This window comes from Orbicella faveolata, unplaced genomic scaffold (genome assembly GCF_042242905.1).
Source record: "Orbicella faveolata isolate gen_17 unplaced genomic scaffold, um_ofav_v1 contig_14, whole genome shotgun sequence".
Taxonomy (NCBI): domain Eukaryota; kingdom Metazoa; phylum Cnidaria; class Anthozoa; order Scleractinia; family Merulinidae; genus Orbicella; species Orbicella faveolata.
Window position 1 is genome coordinate 7,019,343 of NW_028301541.1, and position 11,816 is coordinate 7,031,158.

Consider the following 11,816-nt stretch of genomic DNA (forward strand, 5'->3'; position numbering starts at 1 on the left):
CAGCATAACAGTTTTTCAAAAACGCAAATCGCAATCCGTTTTAATATTCTTCAATTTTTGTCCATCGGTACCTTCTTTTGTATATAATCTGCTGATAAATTGATGCGATCCCTTCTCCCTAAACGCGTGCGTGAAAGGTACGCATTCATTTGCGTATCTCACGTCGTTTTTGTGAACATTAAACTGAAATTGTCCTCCAAACATGAAGGTAAAAATTTTTCTACTTAACAAACAAAACTATTTATTTCGTGGAAATTTGCCAAAATTAATTCGTGAGCGGCCATCTTAGCGGTCCCTATGGCAAAATTCCCAACCCTAAGGGAACCAAACAGTTAGATCACCCGATATTAGGATTGTATACCTTACCACTTTGCACTGGATCATGATCTTACATTCCCCTACAGCAATCATAGTTAACTATGCAGCAATCCATTTCTTCTTCTGCCTCTTTGGTTTTGTTCACTTGTACACACGAACCAAATTCGCCTTTAAGGTGGCCGAACACAGTTTTCGCACGCGCTTTTGCTGATGCAATTGAGCGCGCGCACAAGGATTGCAAAGAGCGATCATTTTATTTACTCAACACCCGCACTATCTGTGCTATTTTTTCTCTATTATTGAACGCAGTGTATTGATGGCTTTAGTCTTTTATTACAAAGATATGTTAGAAAAGTTAACGACGCAAAGAAACCAGCAATTCTCAGCTTTCTCTTTGTTACCGAAAGAACCCAGTTAAATGCAGCGCATGCGCAGTTGCTCAAAAAATTGAGACCGATTGCTTTTGCAGAAACTTGCGGATTTCTGACGATCCAGTCGTTAGAATTTCAAGAAATTTGGCAAAAAAAAATAGCTCAGAAACCACGTGAATGATCTATCGCAAAAAATCTGAATTTTGACATAGGGAATTTTTAATAATACAGAACATGCGGTGAAAACGATTTACGGCGTATTACGAAAATCGCCTATGTCAAAATTTTATTAGAACAGTGTTGACAGGAGGGATTTAATGTCAATTCGTAGTGGGCAAAAGATGAAAAAAATCTAACGACTGGATTTTTTTAAATAAACAAAAACCATTTTTTAAGGCTTGTTTTTAACCAGCCCCGTTGCCATGGCAACAGCACACACCTTAGCCAAAATGCGAGAATAAACTTTTCTGTGGTTAACCTTGACTCTTGCAAAAAACGAGCGCCAAAGCATAAATAGCTTAAAAGTAATGGTGAATTAAGCATAGGCTCTTGAAAACTGTGTTCGGCCACCTTAAAGCTACTTTGGAGCGACGGCTGGTTGAGACGGCGTACTTGCGTCGAACTTAAATCGGGAAGCCGGTGGTAACAATTTTCGACGAGAAAATATGCGTTCTGAATTCACGAACTCTGTCCAAATAGAAAAGCTGTGACTAACATTTTGCTGTTATCACTTTTAAGATTACCCATGGACTTTGTCCAGCCTACTTGTTGTCCCTCCTACAACAATACCTCCCGCAACGGAGCTTACGCTCATCCTCTAAACTTCTTTTCACTGTCCCTACTGTAAACTCTGTGACATACGGTGAACGTGCCTTTTCTTTCTCCGCACCTATATTATGGAACAGTCTACCGGATTCTGTTTAAAATACAACATCTCTTTCGTCTTTTAAATCTGCCCTCAAAACATTCTTGTTTCGGAAATCCTACTTCTGATTTATTCTATTTTACGAAAAACTGTATTTTAATTAATTGTTTCATTTATTTTATTTATTACTGTTATTGAAAATATTTTATAGGATTCAACTAATTTAGTTTTTAAAGTAATGTAAGCACATTGCGTTGTTTTAAATGCGCCCAAAAAACTTTATTATTATTATTATTATTATTATTATTATTATTACTATTATTATTATCATGTTGTTATACCAATAGTTAGGAAAGCAAATGCAAACTCAAGGTTCAGTGTTTGTATTTAGACAGGTTTTCTCCCGGTTAAATCGACTTGTTAAAGGGAAATCTAATAAGCCGGGCTATTATCACGAAGAAAAAGCAAAAAATGAATTTGCGCTAAAGAAACTCGCTTATACAGTCCCGCTTCTCATAAATCGAAGGCATACTGGTAGTTTGTTGTCTTTATTTTTACACGGCACGAAAAATTGGATTTACTCTAAATTTGATCCTGATCAAAGTCGAGGTCAAATATGATCATAGCTTTGATCCAAACTTTGACGTGCGTCAAATGTATGTCAAAACTGTCATGGCTTTGCCGATACATTTGATCCATGACAAAGAAGAGGGCAAATGTGATGTTAACTTTGACTCCACCTTTGACCCACGTCAAAGGAGGAATCAAATATCTTATGGATTTGCTATACATTTGATCCCTGTTAAAGGTGAGGTCAAACATGTCAATAACTTTGACTTAAGTTTTGACGCGCGTCAAAGGCGTTCAAAGACACCACGGCTTTACATACCTTTGATCTCTTATGTCAAAGGCGTTCGAAGGCGCCATGGCTTTATACAACTTTGATCCTACGTCATGTCATGTCAAAGGCGAGGTCAAATATGGCCATATCTTGCGACTCCTCTTTTAACGCCCTAATAGCCTGCGTTTTCGTATTTTTTTCTGTTTAACGATTAAATGAAAGCATGCTTTCTTGCGAATGTGTATTTTTTTAATAAAAAAGTTTTCACTTGACCTGGAGGTGGCACAAGAAAACAGCTCGAAAACAGCGGGAAAAACGCGGCTGCCAGCGGCTTCCCGCATTTTTCTGGCCAATCAGAGAGAGACTAAAGGTCAACGAAACATGCCATTAGGGACAGCGCGTCTCCCAACCCCAAAATGCATCGGGAACGAAAGAATATCGAGATCGAAATGTATTGTGGGCCAAAATATAATCAGATAGTGGGAGCGTGGTCTCTAACACTTGAAACGCCTGGTTGATTTCAGCTTTAAAACGCAGTTAGCGACCACCAGCCCACGTTTTCTCGAAATATTTCTGAAAGGAAACACAAATTATCCCTCGAACGTCTCAGTCACAGAAATTTTTGCTCATCAGATCAGTTGTGCACCACGGTATTCATTATCTTGCAATTCATTGACCTATTTGTTACCAGTAAACGAACCTTAGCTTGTGTTGTGTATGTAGAAATTATATGTAGTTTCTTTAATTTGATTAACAATAATCGTAACGGCTTGTCGTGTATTTAATGCAGTAATACAGAACTTCATACCGTAATCCCATTATAATTCCACACACATACCAACATTGAAAGCCTGAAAATATATAATATAATATATAATAATATTTATCTGTTTTTTTTGTTTCTGCATGTAATGTTTGTTTCAGATTTGTTGCTTAAAAGCAGTAAAAACTCTAGAACAATATGAAATAACTATAAGACAATATTGAAATGACAATAGATGTCAGACATGTACTCAGAGTCCAATTTTCCTTAGAATGTTACTCGAGCCATGTATGGCAAAAAAATATTAAATTAATAGTAAACTTGTTGCAAAATCAATATAGTTCGCACTGTGCCGTTCAGAACTTACATGTACATGTACAAGCATATATCTGTGGTGGGGATCAAGTTGATAAAAATCCTACGGAAATGAGCTGATTGATCAAATATTTATGCAAAGCACGATGCCCAGTATTGTGATAGCTCACTGAAATTAAATGTGTGAAACACAAGACTAGTTTCACCTCATGCCAATAATGATTTCACATGCTTATCCCTGTTCTATTTAACAGAACATCAAAAACATGGTCTAATATTATTATTAATACAAGCTGCTGGAATAGTCTTGAATGACTGCTCTGTCCTTTTTTTGCTAATAACAAAATGATTTCAATTGAAAGAGACCTGGCATGTTCCATATAGGTCGTCCAGAAACAGTTAGAATCAGCTTTTAAAATTTCACTAGTCTGACCTGTAATGATTTCATATATTTTCTAGTGTGAAAATGTTTCCTGCACTAAATGCTCTGAATAATGATATCATCTTCTCTATTTAGCACAGCATCAAACAAACAATTTTGCCAAGGGACCTGTAGATCCAGGTTTTCATTATCCCTGGTGATCTTTTTCATTTTGATAGAAGTAAATTATGATGATGTTCTTCACAATGAAGAAGCTAAAGACCTGTGGATAACATAAGCCAATATCATAAGCCAATATCATAAGCCAATATCATAAGCCAATATGGCAGTAGCCTGCTAGAAGGCTAGTGTCAGGTTGCACAGTTATCTCTAGCTGTTCAAATCGTCACGAAAACATGTACAGCCTGCTACTGATCATATCACAAGGGCCATTTTAGAGATGAAAACTTAGGTCAAAAGGTTTCTAAAAGCACTCTTCTATCTTTGTACTACACTAACCACATGTCCTGCATTTTTCATGGGGCAGTGCATTTGGTTCATGTTAGAAGGAGTATTCCTTCCCAACATTGTTGTCTTTCTGTTGTTAAAGGATTTTGTGTTTGCAAAGTTGTGTTGTAAATATCAGAATAGTACTGGAAATGGGTCATGAAATAGGGTTTTACACATAATGCTCAAATTTGTTGTCATTATGCAAATGCTTGATGATCAAAAAATCTCACTATATATTATGCTCAAAAGACATCGGCCAGTTTTTGTCACTGTTATTCCCGCATAATGCTAGATTCTTTTGCCTCGCTATTATGCTCAAAATAATGCCAGCACAATGTGTAAAACCATATAATGACCACTAATGGGGGTGAGGGAAAGATGGAGTGGTCATCAGTGGAAGTTGTGGCACTTCCACAATAAACAAACTAAAAATTTGTTTCACACTGACAAGAATACGGCTTCGTCTCTGCTCATGGGCGACACAAAATATAACCAGTATTGGGTCAGGTGTTGCAAGAAGATCGATTCTTTGATCACTGGACCCGTTAACCATCAGAAAAGAGGGCTGTGCAAGGCTACCACAGCTGCGTTTACCAGAGTAATAACACCACATATATCAGTGCAACTCTGCAGGGAATAGTTACGGCATCGTCAGTCACATTCATGACCCTGCCAATTAGTCACACTGGGAGAGTGGGCAAGCACCAAATGACTCTTTTTGTGCGTTCCAACTTCTGGAATGTACCGTGCAAAATCATTGATGACATCAATGATGTCTGGGGGAGGTTGCCAAGCCAGCATCTTACAGTATATGATCTTCATGAAAGGTCGCAGCTCAACATCTACCAGTACCCAATGATTACCACCATTTTGAGGGTTGCCAATGAAAGTTTTGTCATTCCTTTGTCCCACATTCAGAGTGAAAACCAGCCTTTTTAAAGGTCCAGGGTTAAGTAACTTAGCTTTCCTCATCATCTCGTTGTGGATATTAACAACGACATTGGGCATAGTAGCATGGTATCATTTTGCATGTCATTAAGCTGTTTTAAAACCCATGTGACGTGATCAGTATAGACCCAGCCTTGCATTCCCGATGCAGCAAGACAGGCAAGCTCATCTGCAGTCAATCCTGTTAATTAGTAACAACATGATATACTTTTCATCTGGCTTTATTAAATATTTTCTAAGGGAGTGGGGTAATAGACCTCAAAAAGTAGAGTTGGAGTGGGCTGCTAGCGGACAAAGATGTATATAAGATTATAAATTTCTAAGCATCACTGCTTTCTAATTCAACAAAACTGTGATACTGTATTGAAGATGGCATCCCCCAACCCACCCACCCCCCTCCCCACCCCCTTTCCACCTTTCCACACCATGTCTAAAACCCTAATCGCATTTTTTCAGCTACAAAATAAGCATATCCCATATTCTATTTTACATCATTTTACTTTTTCGGGCCCGTGCACGCATTTTCGTTTTGTTTATCTTTAAATTACATAAACTTTATTGCATATTTTAGCCGGTTCCAGTACTAGTTCAGGATATACCTGGAAAAATAAGCCTACACATCACGACATCACTCCACATGAAGTCATTTCTTAATTTTCTTTAAAAAAAACCTACCATAACTTGGTAGCATATCGTCAGTAGGATTGTCCCAGATCATGGCTTTGAATTTGTCGATCGATTTCTCGCCGAGTTTTGGGCTGGCGAAAAGCTTTCGAAAACCACCTCATCTCAGTATTGTAAGCACTGGGTTTGCGCTGTCGACGGCTCAACTTTGCAAGGATCATTCTATACATAAATATTGAACAATGCTTGGAGCAATTCAAGTGAAAAATTTTATTCAGGATTTACCTTACCCGCTAAAAATGATAAAATTAACCAGGCCTACTAATGTTAGAGACCAGGTTCCCGCTGTCTTGTTATATTTTGGTCCATAATACATTTCGACCTCGATATTCTTTCGTTTCCAAAGCATTTTGGGGTTGGGAGACGCGCTGTCCCTAATGGCATGTGTCAACGAAGTCGGCTGTGAGGAAAGCAGACATTTTTCTTCATTTAGCTTCATTATGGCGGATCTGGTGAAATTTTCATTGTGTTTTGGACCAGGAAAGGTAAGTCTTTGAATTTCGTTCATTTGTTTTCAATGTTCAGAGAATAACGGAGTTGAAAAAGTAAATTAAACGCAGCAATGGCTACATAAAGGAATAAAGAGCTATGAATTGCGTATATTCATAGTAGGACAGATCCTCGGCGAAAACATTTTGGTCGAAGATTAATTGCACTTGACTGAATCTCAGTTCATCGGCAAAGCTCTTCGTTAAGAAAAGACAAGACTTTATTTTCAATTCACATATACTTATTTACAAAAGTTGACAAAGGTAATATTTTTTCCTTACTCAGTCAAGTCTTGTGCATTAAATTGAAGTGTCCGTCATAGCATAGATTTTAGCATGATCAGGGCTTGAAATAAACGTAACTTAATAATTAAGCTTAAACTTAACCCTATCTTCGTATAAATTGTTGTGCACAATGCCTCTGGTAATTTCTGAGCTTAAGCAATTCCCTTGAAAGAAAGCTCATTTAAATGTAAAGGAAATTTGCATTGAAGGAAAAACTCTGTCAGCCATGCATGACAAACCATCTCGACCTGACTTAATTATTATATTCATTATACCATTGAAAGAGTTGTTGACTCTGAAAATTTAATATATGGATAAGTTTTTGCTTTTGTCTCTAGTTACCATTCTATTGAGAAAAGCTCTGTTTGTTGCCACAGTTGAAATTATGATGATGTTTGTTCATTGATGTTGATAAATGACTTCACTGGTGTGAATTTAACAAATCGAATGTGGTTTAGCGTGGTCTGCACTCTTATTGACAACGATATGCATCACCACAGTGGCCAAAATGTTGTGGACTCGTGAAACACAGCCGAGTGAGTCCACAACAAATTTTGACCACTGTGATGACAATCAGTTTGCGAGATCAGTAGCAACTGTAGTAAAAATATGTTTTGATATTTGTTGTATCAGGCTTATGGATCAGTCATTTGGAACTCCGCTATCTCCTGGCCCTCCCCCCCCCCCCACCACGAACTTACCAGGCATTTGACATTTTGAACTGTCTCCTGGGGTAAGAATGGTGTCATACCAGGTGATCAAATGCACCTACCCTGTGACATTTGCAAAACTGAGTAATAGAAATGTAGATTGACTGTCGATGGAGTGTCGATTGAGTATCGATCAGGTGTTGATCGAGTGTCGATTGAGAGTATCGATCAAGGGTGTCGATCGACACTCGACCATGGATGTCTTTAGTACACATAATCCAGCTTATCTTTAGTGGGTGAAATTGTTACAGTGTTTGATAAAAATCAAACTTGCCATTAGTTGCAAATTAAAAAGCTGACCTCATAATAATATTATTATGTGACCTCTCTGGACGGTACCAATAGTTTTAGAGTTTCATGTCTTGGTCTGTTGAGCAGTAGACAATTAAATGCCAATTAAAAACTGACTAGTGGAAATTTGCTTATGAATGTTGTTTTTATCCTTCAGCTAGCCATTCTAGGAGAACTGAAGATATTAACAGAATAAATTGGGAGAGGATACAATATGGAACTCTGTAGTTCATAGTCAACTCAGATGCAGTTTAATCATGCAGTGCTCCAAAGTGTGCAAACATCACAACATTTTGGTAAGTAAAAGGCTGGAATATTCATTTGTTATTTCTATATTTTGTAGCATAGACCATCTTATAACTTCTTCAGCCACAACTTTTTATATCTTTTGCCAGCAAAGAAGTTATATAAATAGACTTAAAAAACCTGGCTATAATTTATTAATATTATTTTAATTGATCATTTTTATTATAGTCTCATCACTCTGTGAAAAAAAGTTGTTTCTTTTTGGTTCATTCAAGGACATTGAGTGAGGAAATGTTGTCTTTCTTATGGGACAAATACATCAACTGGCTCACCTGGACGAAAATTAAGAAATTAAAATGTTGTTGAAAACATGCAAGGGATGGGAATCTTTTTGGTAAAAGAATCAAAGTTTGCAACCCAGTCTCAGGAAATGTTGATTTTTGATTGGTAAAAGCTGAGTTTTGCATCTAAATTTTGTGTGGTTGTCTGCAATATCAACTGTTTTGGTTTGGCCATCAGGTTTCCAAACCAAATTTTTTCAAGCAAAATTAATATTATGATTAACTCATAACTATTGATGAGATCAGTAGAGAATTTAAGGTGTAGAGGATTTGATAATAACTTAGTAAAAGTAATTGACAAGGACCTTCATTTGCTTTACTCAATTTAAAATTTTGTTGGCAAATTTGTCTGGATAATGGCCATTTCCCTCTATGAGATGCGGCTGCTGGGAGCCATAGTGGTTGTATTCATCATCTTGCACTGGATTTTTGTTTCAATGAATGCAACAGCTATGCGATTCCATGCAGGCATGTCTCATGTTAAATTATTTAATTTCAGGAATTTTTTTCAGTGGAAAAAAAGTGTACAAGTAGTTGCTAACTGTTGATATGTTTATATGCTCCTTTTCACATATGATCTACAAGGAAAATAAGGAAAAAGATAACACTACTGATCATGAAGAGATCTGTGGACATTACACAGGAACAGCAATATTCCCAAAGGTGTGTGTATTCCTCATTTCTTGTCACAGTTTATGTCAGATTTGTTGGTTTTTTAGATTGCTATTTTGCAACCATAAAAGATCTTTGTTGTGAGATGTCTGTAAGAGACAGACAGACAGATGGACTGGTAAACTGGCTTTAAGCTTTTTGTTTATTTGTGCCAAGCTGTGCACTTTTAAAATGACCCCAAGTCTTTGTTCTCTTATGAAATTCTAGCTGGGAATAAGCCCTTGTTCAGCCGGTGAAATTAGCTTGTTAAACTGGCTCTTAATGACATATCTGTGTGACCAAATCTCTAAGTAGAATGGAGAGAAATACAAAAAAAAGGGCTACCAATCGAGTCCCCTCTTCTATCCTTGACTCATGCATTTCTCTGAAAAGTGTTATGCACTCTGATGAAAATATTTGTCCACAGACAGTACCAGTTCCCAGATTAGCAAACAGTTTTCTTAGAGCAAAGCTCATGGAAAACCGTGAGCTTTGAGGAGCACATAATGCCAAAGACGTATATCCTTACATATTTTTAAAGTCAAAATATGGAGCTATTGTGTTAATTATCCTCAGTCAAGTATATTACGCAACACACTGGATCTTTTGAAAATGAGGAATATTACTCATATTTTGCCCGGTTTTACCTGGGGCATATTTGGTCACGTGATGTGTTTAGACCAACCACGTGAGCGCAAATATGTTTATGGACTACAGACAAGACTATTTTCACCGTTCTTTTGTTAGTGGACTGAGTTTAAGATTAAAATTCCAAATCTGCGGTAACATTAAATACATATTTGCTATTGACAGAAGCACAAACTATTCGGAGGAGGAGTAATGATTTGATTGGTCATGTTTTATTAATGTGACATTAGCAAAAACCATGGGTTAACTTTAAGGAATAGAATGCCAAGATTCACCCTTAATATTCATTTCCAACGTTTTTGTCTGTTTGCTTCTGTTTAGACAAATGCAGACAAGCAATGGTTGACAGGATGGACTTATCCAGTGAAGATGCACTGATTAATTTCGTCAACGCCTTAGACTTTGTCAAAATGTGTCTTCCCTAGAAAGCATGGGGATTCAGTTGGCATTGACCCCAACAAGGCAGTTTAACCACTTTGATGAGAAGGAAGTGGAAAACACTGTATTCCATTCCACTTATAATGCAAGAATTAGCAATTGCAAGCAGCAGAAAAGGAGAATTGCCAAAACATTAGGAGTTCCATCCAACGGACTGTATGTGCCATCTGGAAAGGAGGCTTTTACACTAGTTGACTTTTGTCCAAAGTTTGCCATATCTTTCCGAAATTTTGCGGTTATCCTCTCTATTGTCTAGTCTGGTCTAGTAAATTTAAGGAACTGAGAATTTAGCCATAGTACTTCAATGTTAGATAAAAGCGCTTTATACCATGGAAAATTTGTTGACTGTTGTTTTCACGATGGATAGAACAATGTTTTCCTCATGATCAGTCGCATTACGTGTAGTTTGAAACCAAGCCTGCAACGTGGCTTTTTGAAATCTGAAGCCCAAAACATTTATGTAAGGTACTTGAAGGTATTTACTCTTGATAAAAACGGGGAAAAAAATTAAAACTGAGATGAATTAAGTTGAGTATATTTATTTTCCTAAAATCAGGCGCAATGATCTTTCCAGGCCGCTTTTCCGTTAACATTTGTCAAGAGTTTTGGTACAAAATAACCTTATTAAAGCTGACATAATCTTCAAAACTTGTCAGACATAAAGCAAGAGTACGGATATGATTGCATCCTTCGTATGCGGTGCTACAAAGTTAGTGTAGCAAGCAGAAAAATGCGTATAAGATGTGGATCGCGCGAAACGTGATCAACGGTCGCGAATCGCGAAAGAGGAGCGCGAGCGAGAAGTTCGGGCGAGACGCGCGAGCGCGGAACGCGCGGAGCACCTTTGACAAACCTTTGGCCTGCGTCACAGCCATCTTCGACCACGTCTTTAGCAAACCTTTGACTTGAATCGCAGACAAATTTGATTACACTTTTGACCGCCTTTGACAGTGCGCAAGGGCGTATCAAAGGATCACCTTTAAACCTAAAAACACAGGCGTTCACAGGTGAGTAAAAACGGCCTTTCACGCCTTTGATTTGGTGGTAAAGGTTTATTCACAGATGATCTTTGATTCGCGTCACAGATCGTCAAAAGCGTAAAAAGGCGACCTTTACAAAACCTTTAACAACACATTTGACGCGCGGTAAAGGCGATGTTTCGTGCCGTATGGTTGGCGAAATGGTGCAAAATTCACAAAGTTTATATTCATTCACATTTAATGTTGTTATTATTATTCACGAATATATTTATTCACATTCAACAACTAAATTTATATTCAAGAAATATACTAATTCACATTTAACGACGTATTTCGTATTCACGAATATATTTACTCACATTTACGGGATGTATTCATTCACATCCAACGGTTTATATTCATTCACATTCACGATCGAAATATTGGTTTAACACGGTGCAATATTCATTCAACGTTTTCTGCGCACCGCCTTCGCGCATCATTAGGTCCCAGCTCACGCTCTATAATTTCTGAACGCAATATGGCGGACGAAAAAAGCCTTATTATATGAAGGGGTAGAACAAAGACAAACGACCCCAAACATACACAACTGAACATAAACATTACATGGGCTAGAGGAGATACAGACTGCTCGATGATTTCGGATGAGCAAGTAGATAATCTCGTACAACGTTTTATGAGTGATCATGGGACTTTGCTCGGGTATTCCTTGGTGACCGGACATCTTCGATCATTATAGGTCTCAGAGTTCAACGGGATGGA

The 11,816-nt window shown here is 37.5% G+C and overlaps 2 long non-coding RNA genes across 2 annotated transcripts; one reads left to right on the forward strand and one right to left on the reverse strand.

The window, feature by feature from the left end:
• Positions 1 to 3,162: 3,162 nt before the first annotated feature.
• LOC149113775 (uncharacterized) lies at positions 3,163 to 6,107 on the reverse strand. The gene is made up of 2 exons (XR_016206560.1): positions 5,968 to 6,107; positions 3,163 to 5,473 (listed from the first exon to the last, which is right to left on the reverse strand). It is a non-coding gene; the product is annotated as an uncharacterized LOC149113775 (long non-coding RNA).
• A 219-nt stretch (positions 6,108 to 6,326) lies between these two features.
• On the forward strand, positions 6,327 to 10,722 carry LOC149113776 (uncharacterized). Its single transcript, XR_016206558.1, has 4 exons — positions 6,327 to 6,461; positions 7,908 to 8,046; positions 8,923 to 9,000; positions 9,958 to 10,722. It is a non-coding gene; the product is annotated as an uncharacterized LOC149113776 (long non-coding RNA).
• Positions 10,723 to 11,816: the final 1,094 nt, after the last annotated feature.